Source organism: Oryx dammah, unplaced genomic scaffold, assembly GCF_014754425.2.
Source record: "Oryx dammah isolate SB20612 unplaced genomic scaffold, SCBI_Odam_1.1 HiC_scaffold_23, whole genome shotgun sequence".
Taxonomy (NCBI): Eukaryota; Metazoa; Chordata; class Mammalia; order Artiodactyla; family Bovidae; genus Oryx; species Oryx dammah.
In genome coordinates, this window is record NW_024070207.1 from 48,200,931 (window position 1) to 48,225,502 (window position 24,572).

At 36.7% G+C, this 24,572-nt stretch overlaps 1 long non-coding RNA gene across 1 annotated transcript; it reads right to left on the bottom strand.

Annotated features, from left to right (window-relative positions):
- Positions 1–9,998: 9,998 nt before the first annotated feature.
- LOC120881761 lies at positions 9,999–22,651 on the bottom strand. Its single transcript, XR_005725333.1, has 3 exons — positions 22,639–22,651; positions 22,009–22,010; positions 9,999–10,093 (listed from the first exon to the last, which is right to left on the bottom strand). It is a non-coding gene; the product is annotated as an uncharacterized LOC120881761 (long non-coding RNA).
- Between the last annotated feature and the right edge of the window lie 1,921 nt (positions 22,652–24,572).

A 24,572-nucleotide genomic window follows, 5' to 3' on the forward strand; every position in this document is an offset into this window, starting at 1 on the left:
AATTCTTTGGCATTCAGCTTTCTTTATAGTCCAACTCTTACATCCACAGTTGACCACTGGAAAAACCATAACCTTGACTAGATGGACCTTTGTTGACAAAGTAATCTCTGCTTTTTAATATGCTGTCTAGTTTGGTCATAACTTTCTTTCCAAGGAGTAAACGTCTTTTAGTTTACTCAGCCATAAAAAAAGAATGAATTTGAGTCAGTTCTAGTGAGATAGATGAACCTAGAGCCTGTTACACAGAGGGAAGTAAGTCAGAAAGATAAACACAAATATTGTATATTAACACTATATGGAATTTAGAAAAATGGTATTGATGAATCTATTTTCAGGGAAAGAATGGAGAATCAGACATAGAGGACAAACTTGTGGACACAGTGGATAAGGGAGTGAGTGGGACAAATGGGCAAAGTAGAATAGACATATATACACTACTATGTGTGAAACAGATAGCTGGTGAGAAGGTGCTGAGTAACACAGGGAGCCCAGCTTGGTGCTCTCTGATGACCTAGAGAGGGGATGGGAGATGGGAGGGAAACTCAAGGTGGAGGGTATATGTGAATAATTGTGGCTGATTGGCATTGTTTTATGGCAGAAGCCTACACAACATTGTAAAGCAATCTTCCTCCAATTAAAAATAAATTTTAAAAGTAAAAAAAAATAAGAAACTTCCCTGACTTGTTTCACTCTTTCTGCAGTAAGATTCTGCAAAGCAACTCAGGTACCAGTTTATCTGGCAGCCTTCCTTTGGAGAAACTGTTCTCACACAAAGCTGATAAAAGGGCATTTCCAACCACCTGGCCTGAGAGAGAGAGGGCTCCTGTAGTCTGGCCTGCGGTGTTCTGACTTATGTGATACTGCTAGCATTCCTAGCTAATATTTATTGAACACTTGCAGCTAGGAATGATCCTAGGCCCATTATAGGTATTACCTCATTTAACATTCACAACAATTCTTTAAGGTAGAATTATTATTGTCACAGTTTTATGTAGGAGGAAACTGAGTCACAGAATTATTACCGTCCTTGCTCAAGGTCTTGCACAGGTGGTTAATGAGAGTGAAGGAAGTATAAACATCCATTCTTTTCCAGAAACTTTCCTATTCAGGCAAACTTTTCTAATGAGATTGTAGACAGTTTAAAGAAAAGCTCTTAACTGCTTCAGTCATCGTTTAATATCATTTTTCCTAAACGGTAAAACACCTCTTGGGAGCCTCTCGTTGAAAGAAGAGAATGACTAACAATCAAGTCAAGATCTAACTGGCTTGCCTCTTCTACTGACTGAATTTCATAATGAATAATCTCAAGTGGTGCCAACATATCTAAGCATACCAACCACAAACAAAGTCACAGGCACCAGGATATTAATTATGTGGTATAAGAATTTTAAGTGTCAATAAAAATGATTTGAGGACAATCACTAAATTTTAAACTTGACAAACTTTATCCATAAATTAGATTCATTTAAATGGCTATACAAATCACTGATGTTTTTCTCAAGATCTTTTTTTAATTTAGCATGCAAATTACTCCCTGATATAATTGAACATATCATTACTGATTGAAAGAGCATGTCTGCAAAGGCAGTCTGGTGAGTAACTAAAAGAATGAGCCCAAGAGACTACAGAAATATTTCCTCTATTGTATTAGGTTCATCAATGGTAATTCATAGCCAAAAGAAGGTTCATTTAGTATTTGCCCCAAAAAAGATGGTTTAAGAATTTTCGCACTCAGTCATATCCATTCTTTATATTCGTATGGCACTTCACATTGTGTAAAGCATTTTTCTTTCCATTATTACAATTGAGACTCTTAATTCCACAGGGTAGACAAAATTTCCAGGGAATTCTGTTTCTGCTTTAAAAATGCATTTCTTCTGCTGCCTTGGCTTTCAGGAAGCCTAGAGATAAACTGAATGATCAAGTTTAAAATAAGTGCAATTTTGTATCCCTTACTTTAATATAATTCTGACCTTTCTTTCTCTGCTTAAAAAAATTGATTTTTTAGTTGCTTTAAATATTTGATTATAAGTTTCCACAAGTTCTTTACAAAGTATGTGTGGTGTAAACGTCAAACAAATAAAAATTGATAAATTCTCTTCCTAGCAAAATGGTAGGCCTGAGAACTAATCACAAAGGGCACAAAGCCCAATCTAATCCCAAACTGCATTCATCAAAAGAGCCCTGCTATCTCATACTATTGGATAAAAAAAGCCCAGAGCAACACGATATGATGAACAAAACCGATGGGCACTGAAGTCTTTGTTTGTTTGTTTTGCACTGAAGTCTTAAGAGAAATTCGTATTTCACATTTTGTTCTCCCGTGAACATGTAAGTATAAAGAGATCTCTATTATTTGATTAAATTGATGCAGAATGTTTAATTTTCAGATTATTTAAATTTTAAAATTTTGCCAATTAATAGACCTTTACAAGAAAGGTGGAACATATTGTTATATCTTTTACTTAAAAAAAAAAAATCTCTATTTTCTGCTCATAGCTTTACTCACTTCCCTATTGGGCTGTTTCCAGGATTTTTTTTTTCTTATTCATTTTTGAAGGTATACATATACATATGTGTGTGTGTGTGTGTGTGTAATGGATCATTTTATCTTTCTCTTGTGTGAAAAATATGCTGTACAGTCTATCAAAAACCTGAAGAAAATAAGTGAAAGAAGCATTCCACCTGGCAGTAGAGCATTTAGAGCACAGGAAAGAGCAAGTGACTAGACCACAACAAGGAAAGCTGTATAATTAAATTAATATAGAAGTATGGTGAGACATGAGGTCAGTCTGGTAAAGTCTGTGGTAAGATCATGTAAGGCCAAGTAGGACCTTATAAGGTGTTTGGATTTTACTCAGAGTAAGATGGGGGACCACTGGAAGATCATAAGGGACATGATCTGACTGGTGTTTTAAAAATAACTTCTGATTTAGGGATGGAGCATACACTTGCAGGAGGTGGACAGGGCAAGGGCAGGATAAGGTGGAATTGTTAGGAAGAAAGATAATGTTTTTGTGGGCAGAGTTTTCCCAGTGAGCCTCTGTCAGCTTCTGGATACATTTTGAAGATAAACTAAGCATGGTTTGCTGATAGATTACATATGGAATGTGCTAGAAAAAAAAACAAAAAGAGTTATGTTTGTGGGGACCACTTGGACACCTAGGGTTATTATGAAGATTATTTTAACTCCAGATATTTGTGATTCAATAGATACAGAAAGAAGACTTTCCAGAGTTTATCTGGAAATTTCTAGAGATTATCTGACTAAAGGCAGAAACTTCTGGGAGTGAGACTGTATCCCTTTTTGGAGTAGCATAATTCTCTAAAGAGAGAATTAAATAATGTAAATCTTTCTTTTAGAGTAACTTTTTCTTACAGGGAAAAAAACAGAGAAGACCACATATCCCTGTATAAACATATATTATTGCAAAGTATCTTATCCCACTTTTTCCTTGAAAAGCCCATTTGTTTTTCCTTAAGAAGTCATTTGATCTTTCCGTAGAAGCCTTTTCTCCCTGCTCCATTTCCTCTATTAACTTAGGTCTACTGAGTTAGTTATGAATACTTCAACTGTGTATTGCCATATGTATATGAATAAATTTTGGTTTATTTCTCCTGTCAAGCTGTCAATTTCAGTTAAATTCACATATCCCCAAATACTGAACCTAAGTCTATAGTGGAAAAATTTCACCTTTTAACAGATGATTCCAGAGTTTTTGGTCTGAATAACTAAGAGGATAAAATTGTCATCAGTAGAGATGGGGAAAACTTAAAGTCAAGTGGGTTTCACATAGGAAATCAAAATGTCAGGTACATTTAAAATGTCTATTAGAAATTCAAGTAAATTCCCACACTATTCAGTCATCACTAGTTGACCCTCGCCCCCAGTGCTTGCCCTGGCCCATGCTACCACATGAGAGTCTGCAAATGTCCCCTGCCACCACACAGGCACCTGCAGGCAGCCTCTACGGAAAAGCATGTGCACACGATCAGCTGCAGCCTCCACCACCATCTACCTTGACTCCTAGTTGCTGGACCTGGGAGCACTGATAAGGACCCCATTAGCCCTTGGAGCCACTGTAGACTCTCCACAGTTCTCACCAAGGATCGCAACTTGTTGATGTAAGATCCTGAGTGCCTGAGTCAATAAGACACCACACCTCCCTGGGTCCAGCACCTCCCCATATCATGGCACGTGGCACACCACACCACTAGACTTGAATCACAGCAGGCTCCAGCATACACCAACTTGCAGAATTTCTTTCCTCACCAAAGTCAGTCCTTAGGTGACTCGTTCTTCAAACGCTCAGACACCTACATAAGGTTGTAAGGATCATGAGGAATCTGGGAAACATGACACGACCAAAGGAATACAATAAACGTTCAGTAAACAATCTGCTTCCAGGGTGTCAGTAGTGGTAAAGAACCGGCCTGCCAATGCAGGAGACATAAGAGACGTGAGTTCAATTCCTGGATTGGGAAGATCCCCTGGAAAAGGAAATGGCAACCAACCCAGTATTCTTACCTGCAGAATCCCATGGAAAGTAGAGCCTGGCGGAATAAAGTCCATGGGGTCTCAAAGAATCAGGCACAACTGAGCAACTAACTCTTTCACTTTCATATATATTTATAAAATTATCATGTTATACATTTTACACTTGTACAATGTTATACTTCAGATTTCAATGAAGCTGGAAAAAGAACCACTGAGTCTAATACAACTGTAGACTCCTCAGTCTCAGGAATCTTAAATGTAATTTTTCTACATAAACTCTTTTAAGAGCAATTTATCAAAATCAGTTGAACAACAGTTTGTTAGTTACTATTTTACAGCATAGGAAAACTGTATAAATCCTTGCAAAGTTAGAAGAAATAACGAGCTATCAAAAAATAAATTATTCCCTTGTATTTAATAGAACTCATCAAATAATTAAAACCATTACAATATAACAGGATTGTAAAAATTGTCTTTAATGCCATTAAACAGATTAAAAATTGTGTTTCTTTGTGAGAGGAAGAAATAAAGGATATGGTAAACTGAATTACCTTAAGAGTAGGAAATCAATTTAGAAACCTCAAAATAGAACAATGTTCTTTTGGGTAACTTTTTCATCCAAACAAAAGCATATTTGATACTGAGCAAACCACTGAAAATAATCAACAGTGATAAACCAGGATATACGGTCATCCCAATGTTGTTCAGTTTTAGAAATATTAAACTCTAAGTTTTGTTATTGCTAAAAAAAGGAAATTCTAGTAGAAAAGTCAACTGAATTATTAGAAATGAGTGCTTAGAATTCAAGAGATAGAGAGGAATCAGACTGGACATATAAATTTAGGAGGCATTTATATGATGTAGAAAAATTGAGAACTCAACTATAGGCTTGAGGAAATCAAAGCCATTTCTCCTTCTGTCCTTGGTAACCATACATTTGTTCTCTACATCTGTGTCTCTATTTCTGCTTTGCAGCTAAATCTTTCTAAATCAATGATTAATTTTTATGGCGCTCAGGCAATTTCTATTTTCGTTGTTGATGTGAATTTGTAAATGTCATCTCAGAAATATTTTCAATATTAATAACGTTTGTGTTGTTCTATTGTGTCAACTTAAATATAATTTTCAAGTTCATCAAGTGACTTTAAACCTAAAACTAGCATTATATTTACTTAGTTAATAAGAAAATTTTAGTCACCTGGAAACATTTCAAAACATTAAAATTCATAGAGATAAATAAAGCAAAGGTCATCAAGTAAAGTTTTTACTTATTTAGACTGCTCTATTTTTGTTTTTGTAAATCACCAATAAATATGGAAAATTTAATGTGGTTTATGCCTTCATGTATAATGTGCTTCTTATATGGTTAAATATATTTTAAAGCTAAACATTGACTACTTCAAATAATATTGCCGTCTGATTATTGATTATATGTTTGTGTTTATGTGTGTGTGTGTGATTTATATATATGCATGTTTACATTAATAAAAAAATGAAGTTTATATATGATGAAGAGGAAAGGACAAGCAATTCACAACTGGTCTTGGAGTCTTCAATCTGCTTTTAACAAAAGTGTGTTTTCTTGACCTCCTGTGAAATAAAGCCATATAGGAGTTTCTTTGTCTTACCAGAATAAAATAGAAAGACTATTTTTCACCAATAAATATGATATTTTCTTTAAGTTATTCATAGATGTCCTTCATCAGTTGAAGAAGGTAATACCTACTAAACCTATTTTGGTAACAGACTTGTCACCCAGTCATGTCCAACTCTTTGTGTCCCTATGGACTGCAGCACACCAGTCCTCCCAGTCCCTCACCATCTCCCAAAGTTTGTGCGAGCTCATGTCCATTGCATCAGTGATGCTGTCCAACCATCTCATTCTCTGATGCCCTCATCTATTTTTGTCCTCAATCTTTCCCAGCATCAGAGACTTTTCCAATGGGTCAGCTGTTCGCATCAGATGATCAAAATACTGAATTTTAAGCTTTGGCATCAGTCCTTCCCATGAATATTCAGGGTTGATGTCCCTTAAGATTGACTGGTTTGATCTCCTTGCTGTCCAAGGGACTCTGAGGAGTCTTCTCCAGCACCACAGTTAGGTATCAATTCTTCAGCACTCCACCTTCTTTACAGTCCAGCTCTCACAACCGTACATGACTACTGAAAAGACCATAGCCTTTATTTACTATATGGACGTTTGTCAGCTGAGTGATGTCTGCTGTATAACACACTGTCTAGGTTTGTCATAGCTTTTCTGCCAAGAAACAATCATCTTCTAATTGCATGGCTGCAGATACCATCTGCAGTGATGTTAGAGCCCAAGAAGAGGAAATCTGTCACTGCTTCCATGTTTTCTCCTTCTATTGCCATGAAGTGATGGGACTGGATGCCATGATCTTAGTTTTGTTTTTTTTTTTTTAATATAGAGTTTTAAGCAGCTCTTTCACTCTCTTCCTTCACCGCCATCAAGAGGCTCTTTAGTTCCTCTTCACTTTCTGCCATTAGGGTGGTATTATCCACATATCTGAGGCTGCTGATGTAGTAAACACACTTTACCATGAATGATTTTTAATTGTGTTTAATACAGACAATCCTCAGAAATTTTGCAGGTTCAGTTCTAGACCACTATAATAAAGTGAATATCACAATAAAGCTACTCACATGAATTTTCAGTTTTTCCCTGTGCATATAAAAGTTATGTTTACACTGTACTGTAGTCTGTTAACTGTGCAATAACATTAGGTCAAAAAATGTATATACTTAAATTAAAAAAATACCTTCTTTCTAAAAAATGTTAGCTATCATCTGAGACTTCAGTGAGTAATAGTAACATTAGAATCACTCATCACAGATCATCACATGTATAATAATAGCAAAAAAAAAAAAAGAGATATCGTGATAATTTCCAAAATGTGACACAGAAACATGATGTGAGCAAGACTTGCTTTACACAGGGTTGCCACAGACCTTCAATTTGGAAAGAGGTAATATCTACAAAGCACAACAAACTGAAGTGTAATAAAATAAGATATGCCTGTATTTTCTTTGTACTTAGGAAAATGACTATGTGGTTTGTTTTGTTCTCTGAATATGATGAATTATAGTGATTAGTTTTTAAATGTTAAACCAACTGTGAATTCTTGTAATTAAATCCTACTTATTCATGGTTCATTAAACTTTTTATGTGTTGTTACCTATTTGTTCATAGAAATTAGACATTTTATGTCTATATTTATGAGGGACGTTGGTTTGAAAGTTTCTTTTTTCTGAAATTTGTCAGTTTTTCAATAGTGGTTGTACCAATTTATATTCCTTTTAATCACTTTTAAGTGTACATTTCAGTGGCATTAATTGCATTCACAGTGCAAACTCAATACTACTTATTTCTTATCTCAAACAAAAACTCTACAACCATTAAGCAGTAACCCCCCCATCTTCTCTTACCTCCAACCACTGGTAACCTCTAATCTACTTTCTGTCCCTATGAATTTTCCTATTATAGGTTTCTCCTATGTAAGTAGAATCATATAATAGCTGTCATGTCATGGCTGGTTTGTTTGACTTAACATAATGCTTTCAAGGTTCATCCAGCTTGTGGCATGTATTAGAACTTCATTTCAGTTCAGTTCAGTTCAGTTGCTTAGTTGTGTCTGACTTTTTGCGACCTCATGAACTGCAGCATGCCAGGCCTCCCTGTCCATCACCAACTCCCGGAGTTCACTCAGACTCACGTCCATCAAGTCAGTGATGCCATCCAGCCATCTCATCCTCTGTTGTCCCCTTCTCCTCCTGTCCCCAATCCCTCCCAGCATCAGAGTCTTTTCCAATGAGTCAACTCTTCACTTGAGGTGGCCAAAGTACTGGAGTGTCAGCTTTAACCTCATTCCTTCCAAAGAACACCCAGGACTGATCTCCTTTAGGATGGACTGGTTGGATCTCCTTGCAGCCCAAGGGACTCTCAAGAGTCTTCTCCAACACCACAGTTCAAAAACATCAATTCTTCGGTGCTCAGCTTTCTTCACAGTCCAATTCTCACATCCATACATGACTACTGGAAAAACCATAGCCTTAACTAGACCGACCTTTGTTGGCAAAGTAATGTCTCTGCTTTTCAATATGCTATCTAAGTTGGTCCTAACTTTCCTTCCAAGGAGTAAGTGTCTTTTAATTTCACGGCTGCAATCACCATCTGCAGTGATTTTGGAGCCCCAGAAGATAAAGTTTAACACTGTTTCCCCATCTATTTGCCATAAAGTGTCGGGACCGGATGCCATGATCTTCGCTTTCTGAATGTTGAGCTTTAAGCCAACTTTTTCGCTCTCCTCTTTCACTTTCATCAAGAGGCTCTTCAGTTGTTCATTTTCTGCCATAAGGGTGGTCTCATCTGCATATCTGAGGTTATTGATATTTAGCCCAGCAATCTTGATTCCAGCTTGTGCTTCTTCCAGTCCAGCGTTTCTCATGATGTACTCTGCATATAAGTTAAATAAGCAGGGTGACAATGTACAGCTTTGACATACTCCTTTTCCTATTTGGAATCAGTCTGTTGTTCCATGTCCACTTCTAACTGTTGTTTGTTGACCTGCATGCAGATTTCTCAGCATGCAAGTAAAATGGTCTGGTATTTCCAGCTCTTTAAGAATTTTCCACAGTTTGTTGTGATCCACACTGCCAAAGGTTTTTGGTGTACTCAACAAAGCAGAAGTAGATGTTTGTTTTTATTTATTTATTTTTTTTGGAATTCCCTTGCTTTTTCTATGATTGAATGAATGTTGGCAATATGATCTCTGATTCCTCTGTTTTTCTAAATCCAGCTTGTACATCTGCAATTTCTCAGTTCAAGTACTGTTGAAACCTAGCTTGAAGGATTTTGAGCATTACCTTACTAGCACACAAAATGAGTGCAATTGTGTGATAGCTTCAACATTCTTTGATCTTGTCTTTCTTTGAGATTGGAATGAAAAGTGACCGTTTCCAGTCCTGTGGCCACTGCTGATTTTTCCAAGTTTGCTGGCATAGTCATTACAGCACTTTAACAGCATCATCTTTTAGGATTTGAAATAGCTCAGCTGGAATTCCATCACCTCCACTAGCTTTGTTAATAGTAATGCCTCGTAAGGTCCAAATGACTTCACACTCCAGAATGTCTCGCTCTAGGTGAGTGATCACACCATCATGGTTGTCTGGGTCATTAAGTCCTTTTTTTGTATAGTTCTGTGTATTCTTGCTACCTCTTCTTATTTCTTCTGCTTCTGTTAAATCCTTGCCATTTCTGTTCTTTATTGTGCACATCTTTGCCTGAAATGTTCCCTCAGTATCACTATTTTTTTTTAAACAAGATCTCTACTCTTTCCCAGTCTTTTGTTTTCTTGTTTCTTTGCATTGTTCACTTAAGAAAGCTTTCTTATCTTTGGTATTCTCTGGAACTCAGTTGGATATATCTTTCCCTTTCTCCTTTGCCTTTCATTTCTCTTCTTTTCTATGCTTTTTAAAGGCCTCTTCAGACAACATTTGAGCCTTCTTGCATTTCTTTTTCTTTAGGATGGTTTTGGTCACTGCCTGCTGTACAATGTTATGGACCCCTGTCCATAGCTTTTCAGGCACTTTATAAGATCTAATCTCTTAAGTCTATTTGTCACCTACACAGTATAATCATAAAGGATTTGATTTAGGTCATACTTGAATGGGCTAGTGGTTTTCCCTGCTTTCTTCAATTTAAGTCTGAGTTTTGCAATAAGAACTTCATGATCTAGCCACAGTCAGTTCGAGGTCTTGATTTTTCTGACTGTATAGAGCTTCTCCACCTTTGGCTACAAAGAATATAATCAATCTGATTTCTGTATTGGCCATCTGTTAATGTCCATGTGTAGAATCGTCTCTTTTGTGGTTGGAAGAGGGTGTTTGCTATGTACGACCAGTGTATTCTCTTGGCAAAACTCTGCTAGCCTTTGCCATGCTTCATTTTGTACTCCAAGGCCAAAGTTGCCTGTTACTCCAGATATCTCTTGATTTCCTACCTTTGCATTCCATCCCCTATGATGAAAAGGGCATCATGTGTGTGTGTGTGTGTCTGTGTCTCTGTGTACGTGTGTGTCTGTGTGTTAGTTCTAGAAGGCCATGTAAGTCTTCACAGATTTGTTAATCTTCACCATCAGTGGTTGGGACAGAGAGTTGGATTACTGTGATATTGAATGGTTTGCCTTGGAAACGAACAGAGATCATTCTGTCATTTCTGAGACTGCACCTAAGTACTGCATATTAGACTCTTTTGTTGATTATGAGGTCTACTCCATTTCTTCTAAGGGATTCTTGCTCACAGTAGTAGATATAATGGTCATCTGAATTAAATTCGACCATTCCCATTCATTTTTGCTCACTGATTCCTAAAGTGTTGATGTTCACTGTTGCCATCTCCTGCTTGACCACGCCCAATTTACCTTGACCTAACATAGACCTAACCATAGACCTAACATTCCAAGTTCCTATGCAGCATTGTTCTTTACAACATTAGACGTTACTTTCACCACCAGGCACATCCAAAACTGAGTGTCGTTTCTGCTTTGGCCCATTGTCTTCATTGTTTCTGGAACTATTTCTCTGTTCTTCCCCAGTAGGTGGTCGTCTTCCCATGTCATCTTTTTGCCTTTTCATGCTGTTTATGGGGTTCTCGAAGCAAGAATATTGTAGTGTTTTGTCATTCCTTTCTCCAGTGGACCATGTTCTGTCAGAACTCTCCACTAATACCCAAACCAAATTTTGTCAGAATCCTCAACCATGACTCAGATCTCAATTTGTCAGAACTCTCCATGACCCGTCCATCTTAGGTGGCTCTGCATTGCATGGCTCTTAATTTCATTAAGTTACACTAGGTCTGATCCATGAGATCATTTTGGTTAGCGTTCTGTGATTGTGGCTCTCATTCTGGAGGCTATGAGATTATAGTAGGTCAGTAAAAAGAAAGAAGAAGGTGATAGAACTGGGACCAATGTGATAGCAGACAGGTGTTCAATGGAAAGGTGATCCAAATAGTATATGCCTATTGAGAGAGTCAATTCCTAGGAGGGTTGATAAGTCCGGGGGTCCCCAAGGAGAAAGGGGTTTGGAGTTCTCAAGGAGGAGGAAAGGAAACACTTTTTGTCTGCATTCCTTAGTCCTAGTCAATTACACAACTCAGTTTAAACTCTGTACTAAGGATTATACAACAGCAATCTATCCTGCTTGAGGACATTTTCTCCTTCCTGAAAACCTCCTGACTAATCCTGATATTTTAGAATGTATATTATGGGAGTGGGTCTGGTAGGATCTTTCTATTGTTAAATTCTAATCTTGTTATCCTAAAATGTAAATTGTGGGAGTGGGTCTGGTAAAATTTTCACAAACTTGAGACATTCTTTTGATTCATTGCAATAACTAATTAAAAGGTATCAGTTCAGTTCAGTTCAGTCGTTCAGTCACTCAGTCGTGTCTGACTCTTTGCAACCCCATGAATCGCAGCATGCCAGGCCTCCCTGTTCATCACCATCTCCCGGAGTTCACTCAGACTCACGTCCATCGAGTCAGTGATGCCATCCAGCCATCTCATCCTCGGTCATCCCCTTCTCCTCCTGACCCCAATCCCTCCCAACATCAAAGTCTTTTCTAATGAGTCAACTCTTCGCATGAGGTGGCCAAAGTACTGGGGTTTCAGCTTTAGCATCATTCCTTCCAAAGAAATCCCAGGGTGGATCTCCTTCAGAATGGACTGGTTGGATCTCCTTGCAGTCCAAGGGACTCTCAAGAGGTCTTCTCCAACACCACAGCTCAAAAGCATCAATTCTTTGGTGCTCAGCCTTCTTCACAGTCCAACTCTCACATCCATACATGACCACAGGAAAAACCATAGCCTTGACTAGACGGACTTCAGTCGGTAAAGTAATGTCTCTGCTTTTGAATATGCTATCTAGGTTGGTCATAACTTTTCTTCCAAGGAATAAGTGTCTTTTAATTTCATGGCTGCAGTCACCATCTGCAGTGATTTTGGAGCCCCCCAAAATAAAGTCTGACACTGTTTCCACTGTTTCCCCATCTATTTCTCATGAAGTGATGGGGCTGGATGCCATGATCTTTGTTTTCTGAATGTTGAGCTTTAAGCCAACTTTTTCACTCTCCTCTTTCACTTTCATCAAGAAGCTTTTTAGCTCCTCTACACTTTCTGCCATAAGGGTGGTGTCATCTGTATATCTGAGGTTATTGATATTTCTCCCTGCAATCTTGATTCCAGCTTGTGTTTCTTCCAGTCCAGCATTTCTCATGATGTACTCTGCATATAAGTTAAATAAGCAAGGTGACAATATGCAGCCTGACATACTCCTTTCCTATTTGGAACCAGTCTGTTGTTCCATGTCCAGTTCTGTTGCTTCCTGACCTGCATACAGATTTCTCAAGAGGCAGGTCAGGTGGTCTGGTATTCCCATCTCTTTCAGAATTTTCCACAGTTTATTGTGATCCACAGAGTCAAAGTCTTTGGCATAGTCAATAAAGCAGAAATAGATGTTTTCTGGAACTCTCTTGCTTTTTTCCATGATCCAGCAGATTTTGGCAATTTGATCTCTGGTTCCTCTGCCTTTTCTAAAAGCAGCTTGAACATCAGGGAGTTCACGGTTCATGTATTGCTGAAGCCTGGCTTGGAGAATTTCGAGCATTACTTTACTATCATGTGAAATGAGGGCAATTGTGTGGTAGTTTGAACATTCTTTGGCATTGCCTTTCTTTGGGATTGGAATGAAAACTGACCTTTTCGAGTCCTATAGCCACTGCTGAGTTTTCCAAATTTGCTGGCATGGCCCACTTGACTTCACTTTCCAAGATATCTGGCTCTAGATTAGTGATCACATCATCATGATTATCTGGTTCATGAAGATCTTTTTTGTACAGATCTTCTGTGTATTCTTGCCACCTCTTCCTAATATCTTCTGCTTCTGTTAGGTCCAGACCATTTCTGTCCTTTATTGAGCCCATCTTTGCATTAACTGTTCCCTTGGTATCTCTAATTTTCTTGAAGAGATCTCTAGTCTTTCCCATTCTGTTGTTTTCATAACTCCATTTCTCACACTAGCAAGGGGGTACTCTTTCTGCCCTCTTCTGATGTCTATGTCAGAAGCTTTCTGTATCCCTTTTATACTTTAATAAAACTCTATTACACAAAAACTCTGAGTGATCAAGCCTCATCTCTGGCCCTGGATTGAATTCTTCTCCTCCAGAGGCAAAGAATCCCGGCATCTTTCATGGTTCATCAGCATTTCACTATGCTATTCTCTCCTGGAGGTGGAGTTTATTCCCCAATCCCTATTGAGTGTGGGCTGGATTCAGTGATGATCTTCCAAAGGACAGAGTACAAAAAAGGGAAAATGGTAACGTTACAATGGAGAAACCTAGCAAAAATTACTGTCTTACTCAGTTTGGGTTGCTATAACAAGAACCATAGTAAGAGAGTTGACTTACAAATGACAGAAATCTATTTCTCACAGTTCTGGAAGTTAGGAGTCCAAGAATAAAGTGCAAACGTGGTTGGCTTCTGGTGAGAGCCTTCTTCTGTGTTTCAACATATGAATTTTGTGGAAGGACAAATGTTCAGTCCATTGCAACTATCTTGAGCAAGTGATCAAGGATAACACCACCAGTGATGAGTCATGTTGATGCCATGTGACCCCTGATATGATGTGACAGAAAGGGCATTTTAACTTTGTGGTATTCCTCTGAAAACCACTAACTCCTGTCTAATAACAAGAAAATTAATAGACAAATTCCAACAGAAGAACATTCTAAAAATACTTGACCAGTCCTTACTGTCAATATCAAGGAAAATAAGAAAAGACTGAGAAACTATCACAGCCAAGAGCAGTTTAAGGAAATATGATGACTAAAAAAATATGCTATCCTTGATTGAATCCTGGAACAGAAAAATAGAAAAAGGACATTAGTGGACAAACTGGTGAAATACAGATGACATCTGGAAGTTTAGTTAGTAATAATGTTGGTTTCTTAGTTTTTACAAATGCACCACAATAATGTAAGATATTAACATGAGGGGTGCATGGGATAAGGAAATTGTACTGATTTTTGTATTATTTTCTGTAAATCTAAAATTATTCCAAAATAAAGACTTTATTTTTTAAAATAATGCAAAAAATCTCTTTGAATCTTTGTCATCATTATCAAAATAAATTATAAGGAGCTTTTTTATATATAAAAGATTAAGGGTGAGAAAAGGATTAAGAGTAATAAATGGCAGGTCATAGGCTTTGGAGCATGTTTGCTGGGACTACTATTACAGAATACCACAGACTGTGAAGCTGAAACTACAGAAAGTTATTTTTCATAGTTCTGGAGACTAGAAGTTCTGGTCAAGGTGTTAGTAAGCTTGGTTTCTTTTGAGGCCTCTGTCCTTGGTGTGTTGATGGCCATCTTCTATGTGAATCTTTGCATGGTCTTCCCTATATGTGTCTGTGTCCTAATCTCTTCTTATTATAAGGACACAAGTCATGTTGGAGTAGGGCCCAGTTTTGTGAGCTCATTTTATCTTAACTAACTTTAGAGGCCCTATCTCCAAATACACTCACATTCTGAAGTATCTAGTGTTAGGGCATCAACATAGGAATTTGCAGGGGAAGGGGACACAACTCAGCCCATAACATAGTGTAACAGACCTGAGTTAAATCCCCTCATATTAATATAAAAAACCACATGCAACATTTCTTGGCACAAATTAATTTTTATATATTTGTGAATTTTTGTGGTAGTGGTGGTTATAAATATTTTCTTGGGAAACTCTGAGGTTTTGCAGAGTCTCTTATTAGTCTACAAAAGGAGAGCAGTAATAATTCAGATGGAATTTCATACCAATCCAGAAGCACATGGCCTCAATGTCAGCAATGAGTTGATTTGAGAGGAATAAGAAAGGTAATTTTTCTTGCATACTTAAATGTTTGGACTGAGGTTTACATTTGGTATATCAGTTTATGTCAAAATTGAAGAGAACTCTCCCTTGAAAGGCCTGACAGCTAATCTATATGTACAGTATACAACAAATCATACAGACTATTCCCGATTATGTGAAAACTGAGCTTATAGTGGGTCAGTTTGTGCAGTGAAAGAAATGGCAGTACCGATACGTCTGGTGATTCTGCTGCCTTCTAGGAGGCATTCACAATTAGAGGATTTATGTTGAATACTGTCTGGATTCTCAGGGCTCTGGCACAAGAGGAAGACAAGGTAAGATCCATATAGTCTATTCGGTGCCAAGACAAAAAAAAGTTAGTAAAATAAGGCACCAAATCTATAAAATAATGTTTAAATAAATTACAGAAAAATGATTAAAATGCCAGGATGAATTTTCCTTTTTACCTCTTTTACAAAGTAATTGAAAAGCAAAAGAAACATGAGCAAGATTACATGCAGCTCTCTTCTAGGTACCCAGAAATAGGGAAGGGCTTCACCAAAGGCTGCCAGCCTTTCCCCCATCCTTGAATAAAGTGCATCACTGCCATCAAATCAACACCAGCTGCAAATAGATCCATATGTTATCTATTGTTTCTCTCTTGCCCTCTCTATTTTATTTTTTTAGTAGAGAAAACAATGTCTGTGCCAGGAGGACAGTTGTGATAACAGTCTCGGCCCCTGTATTAGTCAGGGCTTGCCATAGGAACAGAACCACTGTGAGTAAAGTGAAAGTTGCTCAATCGTGTCTGACTTTTTGTGACCCCATGAACTATATACAGTACATGGAATTCTCCAGGCCAGAATACTGGAGTGGGTAGGCTTTCCCTTCTCCAGGGGATCTTCCCTGGGAGATACATCTATATATCTAATGTGTGTTTGTGCATGTGCATTCACATCTGACTCTTTGCTACCCCATGGACTGTAGCCTGCCAAGTTCCTCTGTCCATGGGGTTTCTCAAGCAAGAATACTGGAGTGGGTTGCCATTTCCTACTACAGGAAATCTTCCCCACCCAGGGACTGAACCCATATCTCCTGTGTCTCTTGCATTGGCAGGTGAATTCTTTACCTCTGAACCACAAGGGAAGGTCATTAGATGATGGTAAAAATATAGTGTTGTTGGATGATAGTGGACCTAACATGACTGCACTTCTTATCACTAACTTTGAAGCATATCTTTTCCTCATAATTCTCTATGTGATTTCTAATTTCTTGGCATATAAAATAGTTTTGCAGAGAAATTAGAGCTACCTCTTCTAAGAAATTATTACTTATAGTAACTATTCCCTCATCTAACTCTTACAACCACCATATGCAGTAGGTACTATCACAATATTCAAGTTACCGATGAAAAAACTGAAATGTCCTGAGCTTCCAGAGGATTTAAGGGACTTCCTCCTTTTCACACAGAGGGGAAGTAGAAGAGACTGCGACTTGCACCCAGCAGTCTGGCTCCAAAGCTTCTGCTTATAGCACTCAAGCTGCCTCCTTTTCCCAGGGGCATCATCTCTCTCACTGGGACCTTTATTTAAACTTCTTGCAAACCATGCAATAAAGTTGTTGCACATATTGATAAAGAGAATAAAGATGAATTCATGTATTAAGATTTTACTTCTAATTAATTTTAAGCAGTTAATATTTTCCCCATGAGGATTAAGACACAAATGGAGGCTTTAGATTTACATAAAGTAATACACACAGGAAACTAAAATCTATAGAGGGAAGATCATTACTCAAGGTCACAAAAGGTGTTAGTGGCAAATGAGTAGATTCTAGGCTGTTCTTTCTACAGCTATTGAGAGGACACAGAATTTGTTCTTAAACTCTCAAACATCATGAAGTGCACTACCTTTAGGATAAGTCAGGATATGGCTGCTTAATCATCCCTTTCATGACACAGTATTCTGATATCAAGACTCAATCCTTGTCTAAAAACAAAATGCATGCTTCTAAGTAGCATCAAGCCCAGAAACAAACAAAAAAGTTAATTCACAAAAGTTAAACATCTGTTTGTATTTGGCTACCTATGCTAAGTGAACTCTCATTTATTTCAGATGAGCTTGTGTGTTTTTCTTGAAAATGGTAAACCTTTGGAAAATGTGAACATTTGTTCCTTTCATTATTGTGGTGAAAACAAAGGTTTGGAGGGGACATAAGGGAAATGCAAACATTTTTGCAAACATCTCCCACAGGCCAGCTGGTAGAGTTATTGGCAAAAAGAACAGGCGGAGCTAAGTAAATTTGGATTTTTTTTTCTTTAATAAAAAAGTTTTTATTTTCAGTAAATTATTTTCAACACATGTACCTTTTATTTTAAAGTGATGTGTGTGTGTTTCTAGGAATATGCTTATAATAGAAATTTGCCTTATCAAATTTTGTGAGAACTGTCACCTATCATCATCACTCTAGCTGTGACACATTGCTAATGAAGTCAACTATTCCCTATTATTTATCTAATGTAATCATCTCAGTGAGAATAGTTAATGTGTCCTGATGCTTATCTCAATGTAAACCCACCTCCCCTTGCTGGTTCATATAATATACCGGCTTCTAGCTACTGAATGTACAAGTGAGAGTGTCTTATGTACTGTTCTGGAGAGTTATAAACAAAGCAAGCAAAGATTTTCAATTAAGAGGACCTCGATGATTTCTCTGTCTGAAATACAAAGAATTTTAGGTCATTTTGTTCTCTTCATGTTAACTATACATAACCAGATGTACGTGGCACAATGTGAAATGAGAGTCTGGTGCTTTACTTTTGGAAATAGTCTTAGATTGGCAAAGAGAATATATCAGAATTTAAAATGCTTTATTTTCTTTATCTTTAAAATGCTATAAAATGCTTCATTCTCTGCAAATTGCATTCTCTGACTCACAGATTCAAGTGTCAGGTGTCTTTTCCAAATTACAATAAAATGATTTTATTGTTTGATACCTTGTGATAGCATAAAATTCTCTATGAGATGGCTGAAAAGGGAGCACTATCTGTCTGGTATAGAGCAATTTTTCATAAATTAAATTTTCTATTGAATTAGTCACATGTGGCAACTCTGAACTGCAACAATCTGAACACAAGCATGAAAACCAAATTGTCCCTTAGAATACAAGACTGCTATCATTTTAAAAGATAATTTTCAAAATGGATCTTTCTAATTTGACTTACTACCTCATCTGTGGATGCATGCTACCATGTCATGTTCTAAGATTACTATTTCACAACACTCAATAAGAATAAATGTACATAGGGACCTGATAAAATCAAACATGTCTTTCCTTCTTTTCCTTCTCACTATTCTCTGTCTTTAGAATCAAATTTTACTCCAATATGCTTCAAAATAATTTGTGTTCTTTTCATTTCACTCACAAATATTCCCATTCATATCCATGGGGAAATGAACATATAAAACAGAGATGTACAATGGTTTAGATTATTAATTCAAATTACTCCAACTTTATAACAAATAGTTGCATTCTACTTAATTAAAACTTAACATTCAAAAAAGATTTTATAATAGATAATTTTAAAAAATAGAGTAGAAATTTCCAAACAGCTTAATAAATGAAAATTATTTTGTACAACATCAGAGATTTTTTATTATCATCCTTACTCTGATTCTATGAAATATAATCCCAGTCCATATTTTAATGGCAAGACACAAGAAAATTATAAATAACTATAAACATCTATATATACAGTCACACAAATCAACATATACATACTCCCTTACACAGAAAGCAGAAGGCTATTGGCAGAAAAATATTATAGGTTTTGCCATTTATTAGATATATTATCTCAAAAGAATTTATCATTCTGAGTATAAGTTTCTATTCTGTAGGATACTGAGGAAAATGTTTTTCATGGTGTTGTTAAGATACTCAAAGAAAATAATGTGACTGTTCATTGAATAAACTATGAAGTGCCATGCATGTGTAAGATTTATGTTTTTCTTATTTTCTATTCCAAAAGTCTGGATATAGAGCCAAGTCAAAAATACTTCTAGAATGAATCTATACATTCATAGGACATACTTTTACTCTCTATATAACTCTGAAGGAATTTTCCATGTCATGTTGTGGACTCCTCATTCTAGTGTGGCTAATAACTTTTACATACTGTGTAACAGATGTGAGTTAAAAGAGTCACAGCCCTGGAAATCCAGTTGAGAATAAGAGAAAGAAAAAAATTATTATACATTTTTAGAAATGAAAAAGTGGGTATAATTACAGAGTTGGAAATTTAAGGAAGTAAAAATTATTTCATACCTCTATGCTAATACATTTAAAAATTCCAATCTAATGGAAAATTTTCTAAGAAAATAAGTGACTAGTTTAAAAGAGCTAGAAAATTCAAGTAAACTAATAATCATGACGTAAATCAGAAAATAAATATTAAAGAAATATTTTATTTTTTCTTGGTTCCTTTCTATCTTTCACAACTCACACTCACTCAGTAAGGAAATCCTATCATTTCTACCTTCAAAGGATATCCAGTTTATGACCAGTAATTTCAACCTTCACCTCTGCCACCCAGATCTAAGCCATTATCTTCTCTAGTCTGGTCTTCTACATAACAGCCTCCTGATTGTTCTCTCTGCTGCGCTCCTTCTTCCCTTTAGTCTACTCTCAACACAACAGCCAGAGAGATCGTTTCAAAGTAAATGTCAGTCAAAATGGACTAACAAGATTCAGACTGATCCTCTTATTTTAAGCAATAGGAAAATATAAAAAATAAATGAAACAAAGATTTTCAGGCACTGGACAACAGACAGTCAGGAATGTGATACCTGACAGGAGGACAACAAGATAACACTATTATTTCACCAATTTATTTCCTAGGAGCAGATTCTAGGCCACATCTCCAGGAGTGGGACCCCAAACAGGGACTGCAGTCTTGCTGATCTAAGAAGATATAAATTAAGAACCTGGGAAGACCAATGGGGTGACAATTTTTGGGACATATCACTGGAGAATAGGGAGCTGCATAAAGAGAATGAAAGGATTCTGGAGATAGGGCAAGAAGAACATTTATGTCTTGGCTGAGTAGTGATCTATGCACTGTCATTGTTGTTTAGTTGCTAAGTTGTGTCCGACTCTTTGCAAACCCGTGGACTGTAGGTCACCAGGCTCCTCTGTCCATGGGATTTCCCAGGCAAGAATACTGAAGTTGTTTTCCATTTCCTTCTCCAGAGGATCTTCCTGACCACAGATTGAACCCATGTCTACTGCACTGCAGACAGATTCTTTATGATCTGAGTCACCAAGTAAGTTGGATGTGCACATACATGAGAGAAAATTACCTGAGGTCTTGAATAGAACAAGCAAAGAGCAGTAAAGAGACCAGTTACTAAAGTTCACTCACAATGAGGAATATTTCATCCTTCCACAAATCAGAAAAGAAAAACTTAATAATATATGGGTCATAGGTTGAATTCTCAGAATGGCATCACCTTAGTAGTGAATCTAGATTAGCTCTAGATTAAAAGTTGCTATGAATCACACCTAACAAAGTTGAAAGCAAGCCTTGAAACAATCTGATTCTAAGTAACTCAACTGTAATCCAAAATAAACTCAACACAATTTAAAACTTACAACAAATCAGTATTTAAGCAGATAAAATTCCCCAAGCATGCAGATGTGTTTATGTGTTAGTCACTCAGTTGTATGTGACTTTTTATGACCCCATGGACTGCACCCTGCCAGGCTCCTCTGTCCATGGAATTCTCCAGGCAAGAACACTGGAGTGGGTTGCCATTTCCTTCTCCAGGGGAACTTCCTGACCCAGGGATCAAACTTGGTCTCCTGCACTGCAGGCAGATTCTTTACTCTCTGAGCCACAAAGGAAATATTAATCAATAGAAAAACAAATTCAAAATTCAGAAATAATATAACTAGCTGAGAGATATGTCAAAACAATTAATACATGCGTGCTTGTGTGTATGTGTATGTGTGTGTATATATGCATATATGCTTCATATATTCAAGTGGGTAGAAAGAAACAGGAGCATGATGAAGGGAGAAAAAACTGTCACATGAAACTTATAGAGATAAAAATACCTGAAATGAAAAATACACTGAATGTGATTATTAGCAAGTTAGACTGTGTAGAAGAAAATATCAGTGGGTTTGAAGATATAGCAATAGTCTTGCTGTGCTAAATTTGGATAAATTTGAAATTGAGGCACATAAAGAATTTATCCAAATTGAGGCACATAGAGAAAAAAAGAATGAAAGCTAAATATGCACAGAGCATCAGTGAACTGTCAGACAAGTTGGAATAATGGCTGGATATTTTCCAAATTTAAAAAAACTATGAACTCACAGATCTAAGAAATATAACAAATGCCAAGGAAAATAAACCTAAAGACACCACACTACTGATTAAATTTCAGTAATCAAATTACTGAAAAACAGTGAAAAAGAGAAAAATTTAAAACAACCAATGCTGAATGACTCATCATATACAGAGGAACACTGATAAAAATGACAATAAACTTCTCATCAAACTTATGAAGACAGGAGCAAGTAGAGCAACATCTTAAAACTACTGAAAGAAAAAAAAATCTATCAACCTAGAATTCCTTAACAATAATATGTTTCAAAATGAAGGAAAATAAAGACATTTTTAGTGTCTTAATTTTTCTAGCATGTTATTTTGAGCAATAGAATTCAATGCTATCATGTTTGGATTACATGAAATGTTAAAGGAAGTGCTTCAGTCTAAAGGAAAATGATAGACAAAAATTTTTATCTACAAAAATGAAGACTTTTAAAAATACTAAATATGTGTTAAATATAAAATAACTTTTTTTCATTTTTACAAAGTCCTACAGAAATGACAAAAAATGAAAATATACTATTTTCAGGTCTTTTCACAATATTGAAGTTACATACTTAAAGTTAGACAGTAGTACATTTAAAATGATATGTTGTATCTTAAAAGGAACCAAAATATGGATTGAAAAAAAAAAAAAAGCAGAGAGGAGGAGTTAAAAACTCAACAGTGGAGAGAAAACGAAATCATAAAAATCTGTCCAAGGAAAGCACAGAAAACAGAAAATGAAATAAAGAATAAATAGTACAAAGGGAAACTATACAACAACATAGTTGGCTGAAACCCAAGGCTTTCAATAATTACACTAAATTTAAATGATGTGAACACTACAAGTAAAAGTCATTTTGTCATATTATGTAATAAAATTAAACACAAATACATGCTACAGGCCTATCTTGTTTTATACTGTGCCACGTTACTGAGTAATGTCGGATGCTGAGAAGAACAATATTGCATAGGAACTTGGAACGTTAGGTCCATGAGCCAAGGTAAATTAGACAGGATCAAGCAGGAGATGGTAACATCTTAAGAATCAATGAACTAATATGGATGGGAATGGGCGAATTTAATTCAGATGACCATTATATCTACTACTATGGGCAAGAATCCCTTAGAAGAAATGGAGTAGGCCTCATAATAAGAAAAAAAAAACAAAAACAAGAATCCAGAATGCAGTACTTGGGTGCAATCTCAAAAATGAAAGAATGATCTCTGTTCGTTTCCAAGGCAAACCATTCAATATCATAGTAATCCAAGTCTATGCCCCAACCACTGATGCCAAAAAGCTGAAGTTTAACAATTCTGTGAAGACTTACACAACCTTCTAGAACTAACACACACACACACACAAAAGATGTGTTTTTCATCATAGGGAACTGGAATGCAAAAGTAGGAAGTCAAAAGATACCTGGAAAAACAGGCAAGTTTGGCCTTGGAGTGCAAAATGAATCAGGGTAAAGACTAACAGAGTTTTTCCAAGAGAACACACTGGTCATAGCAAACACAAACACAAGAGACAACTCTAACATGGACATCACCAGATGGCCAATACCGAAATCAGATTGATTACATTCTTTGTAGTCAAAGATGGAGAAGTTCTATACAGTCAGCAAAATCAAGACCTGGAGCTGACTGTGACTCAGATCATGAAATCTCAATTGTGAAATTCAGACATAAATTGAAGAAAGTAGGGAAAACCATTAAAACATTCAGGTATGGCCTAAATCCAATCCCTTATGATTATAAAGTAGAGGTGATGAACAGACTCAAGGGATTAGATCTGACAGAGTGCCTGAAGAACTATGGATGGAGGTTCATCACATTGTACTGGACATGGTGACCAAAACCATCACAAAGAAAAAGAAATGCAGAAAGGAAGGGTGATTGCCTGAGGAAGCCTTACGAATAGCTGAGAAAAGAAGAGAAGTGAAAGGCAAAGAAGAAAGGGAAAGATATACTCAGCTAAATGCACAGTTCCAGAGAATACCAAGGAGAGATAAGAAAGCCTCCTTAAAAGAACAATGCAAAGAAATAGAGGAAAACAATAGAATGGGAAAGACTAGAGATCTCTTCAAGAAAATTAGAGATACCAAGGGAATATTTCATGCAAAGATAGGCACAATAAAGAACAGAAAGGGCAAGGACATAACAGAAGCAGAAGAGATTAAGAAGAGATGGCAAGAATACACAGAAGAACTATACAAAAAAGGTCTTAATGACCCAGATAACCATGATGGTGTGGTTAACCTTAGTCACATCCTGAATTGTGAAGCCAACTGCGCCTTAGCAAGAATCACTACGAACAAAGCTAGTGGAAGTGATGGAATTCCAACTGAGTTATTTCGAATCCTAAAAGATGATGCTGTTAGTGCTGCACTCAATATGCCACCAAATTTGGAAATCCAGTAGTGGCCACAGGACTGGAAATGGTCAATTTTAATTCCAATCCCAAACAAAGGCAATGCCAAGGAATGTTCAAACTACCGCACAATTGCGCTCATTTCACATGCTAGCAAAGTAATGTTCAAAATTCTCCAAGCTAGGCTTCCACGATACATGATCTGAGTACTTCCAAATGTTCAAGCTGGGTTTATAAAAGGCAGAGGAATCAGACATTGTATGGCCAACATTCATTTGATCATAGAAAAAGCAAGGGAATTACAGAAAAATATCTACTTCTGCTTCATTGACTACACTAAAGCATTTAACTAACTAAAGCCTGTGGATCACAATGAACTGTGGAAAATTCTTAAAGAGGTGGGAAT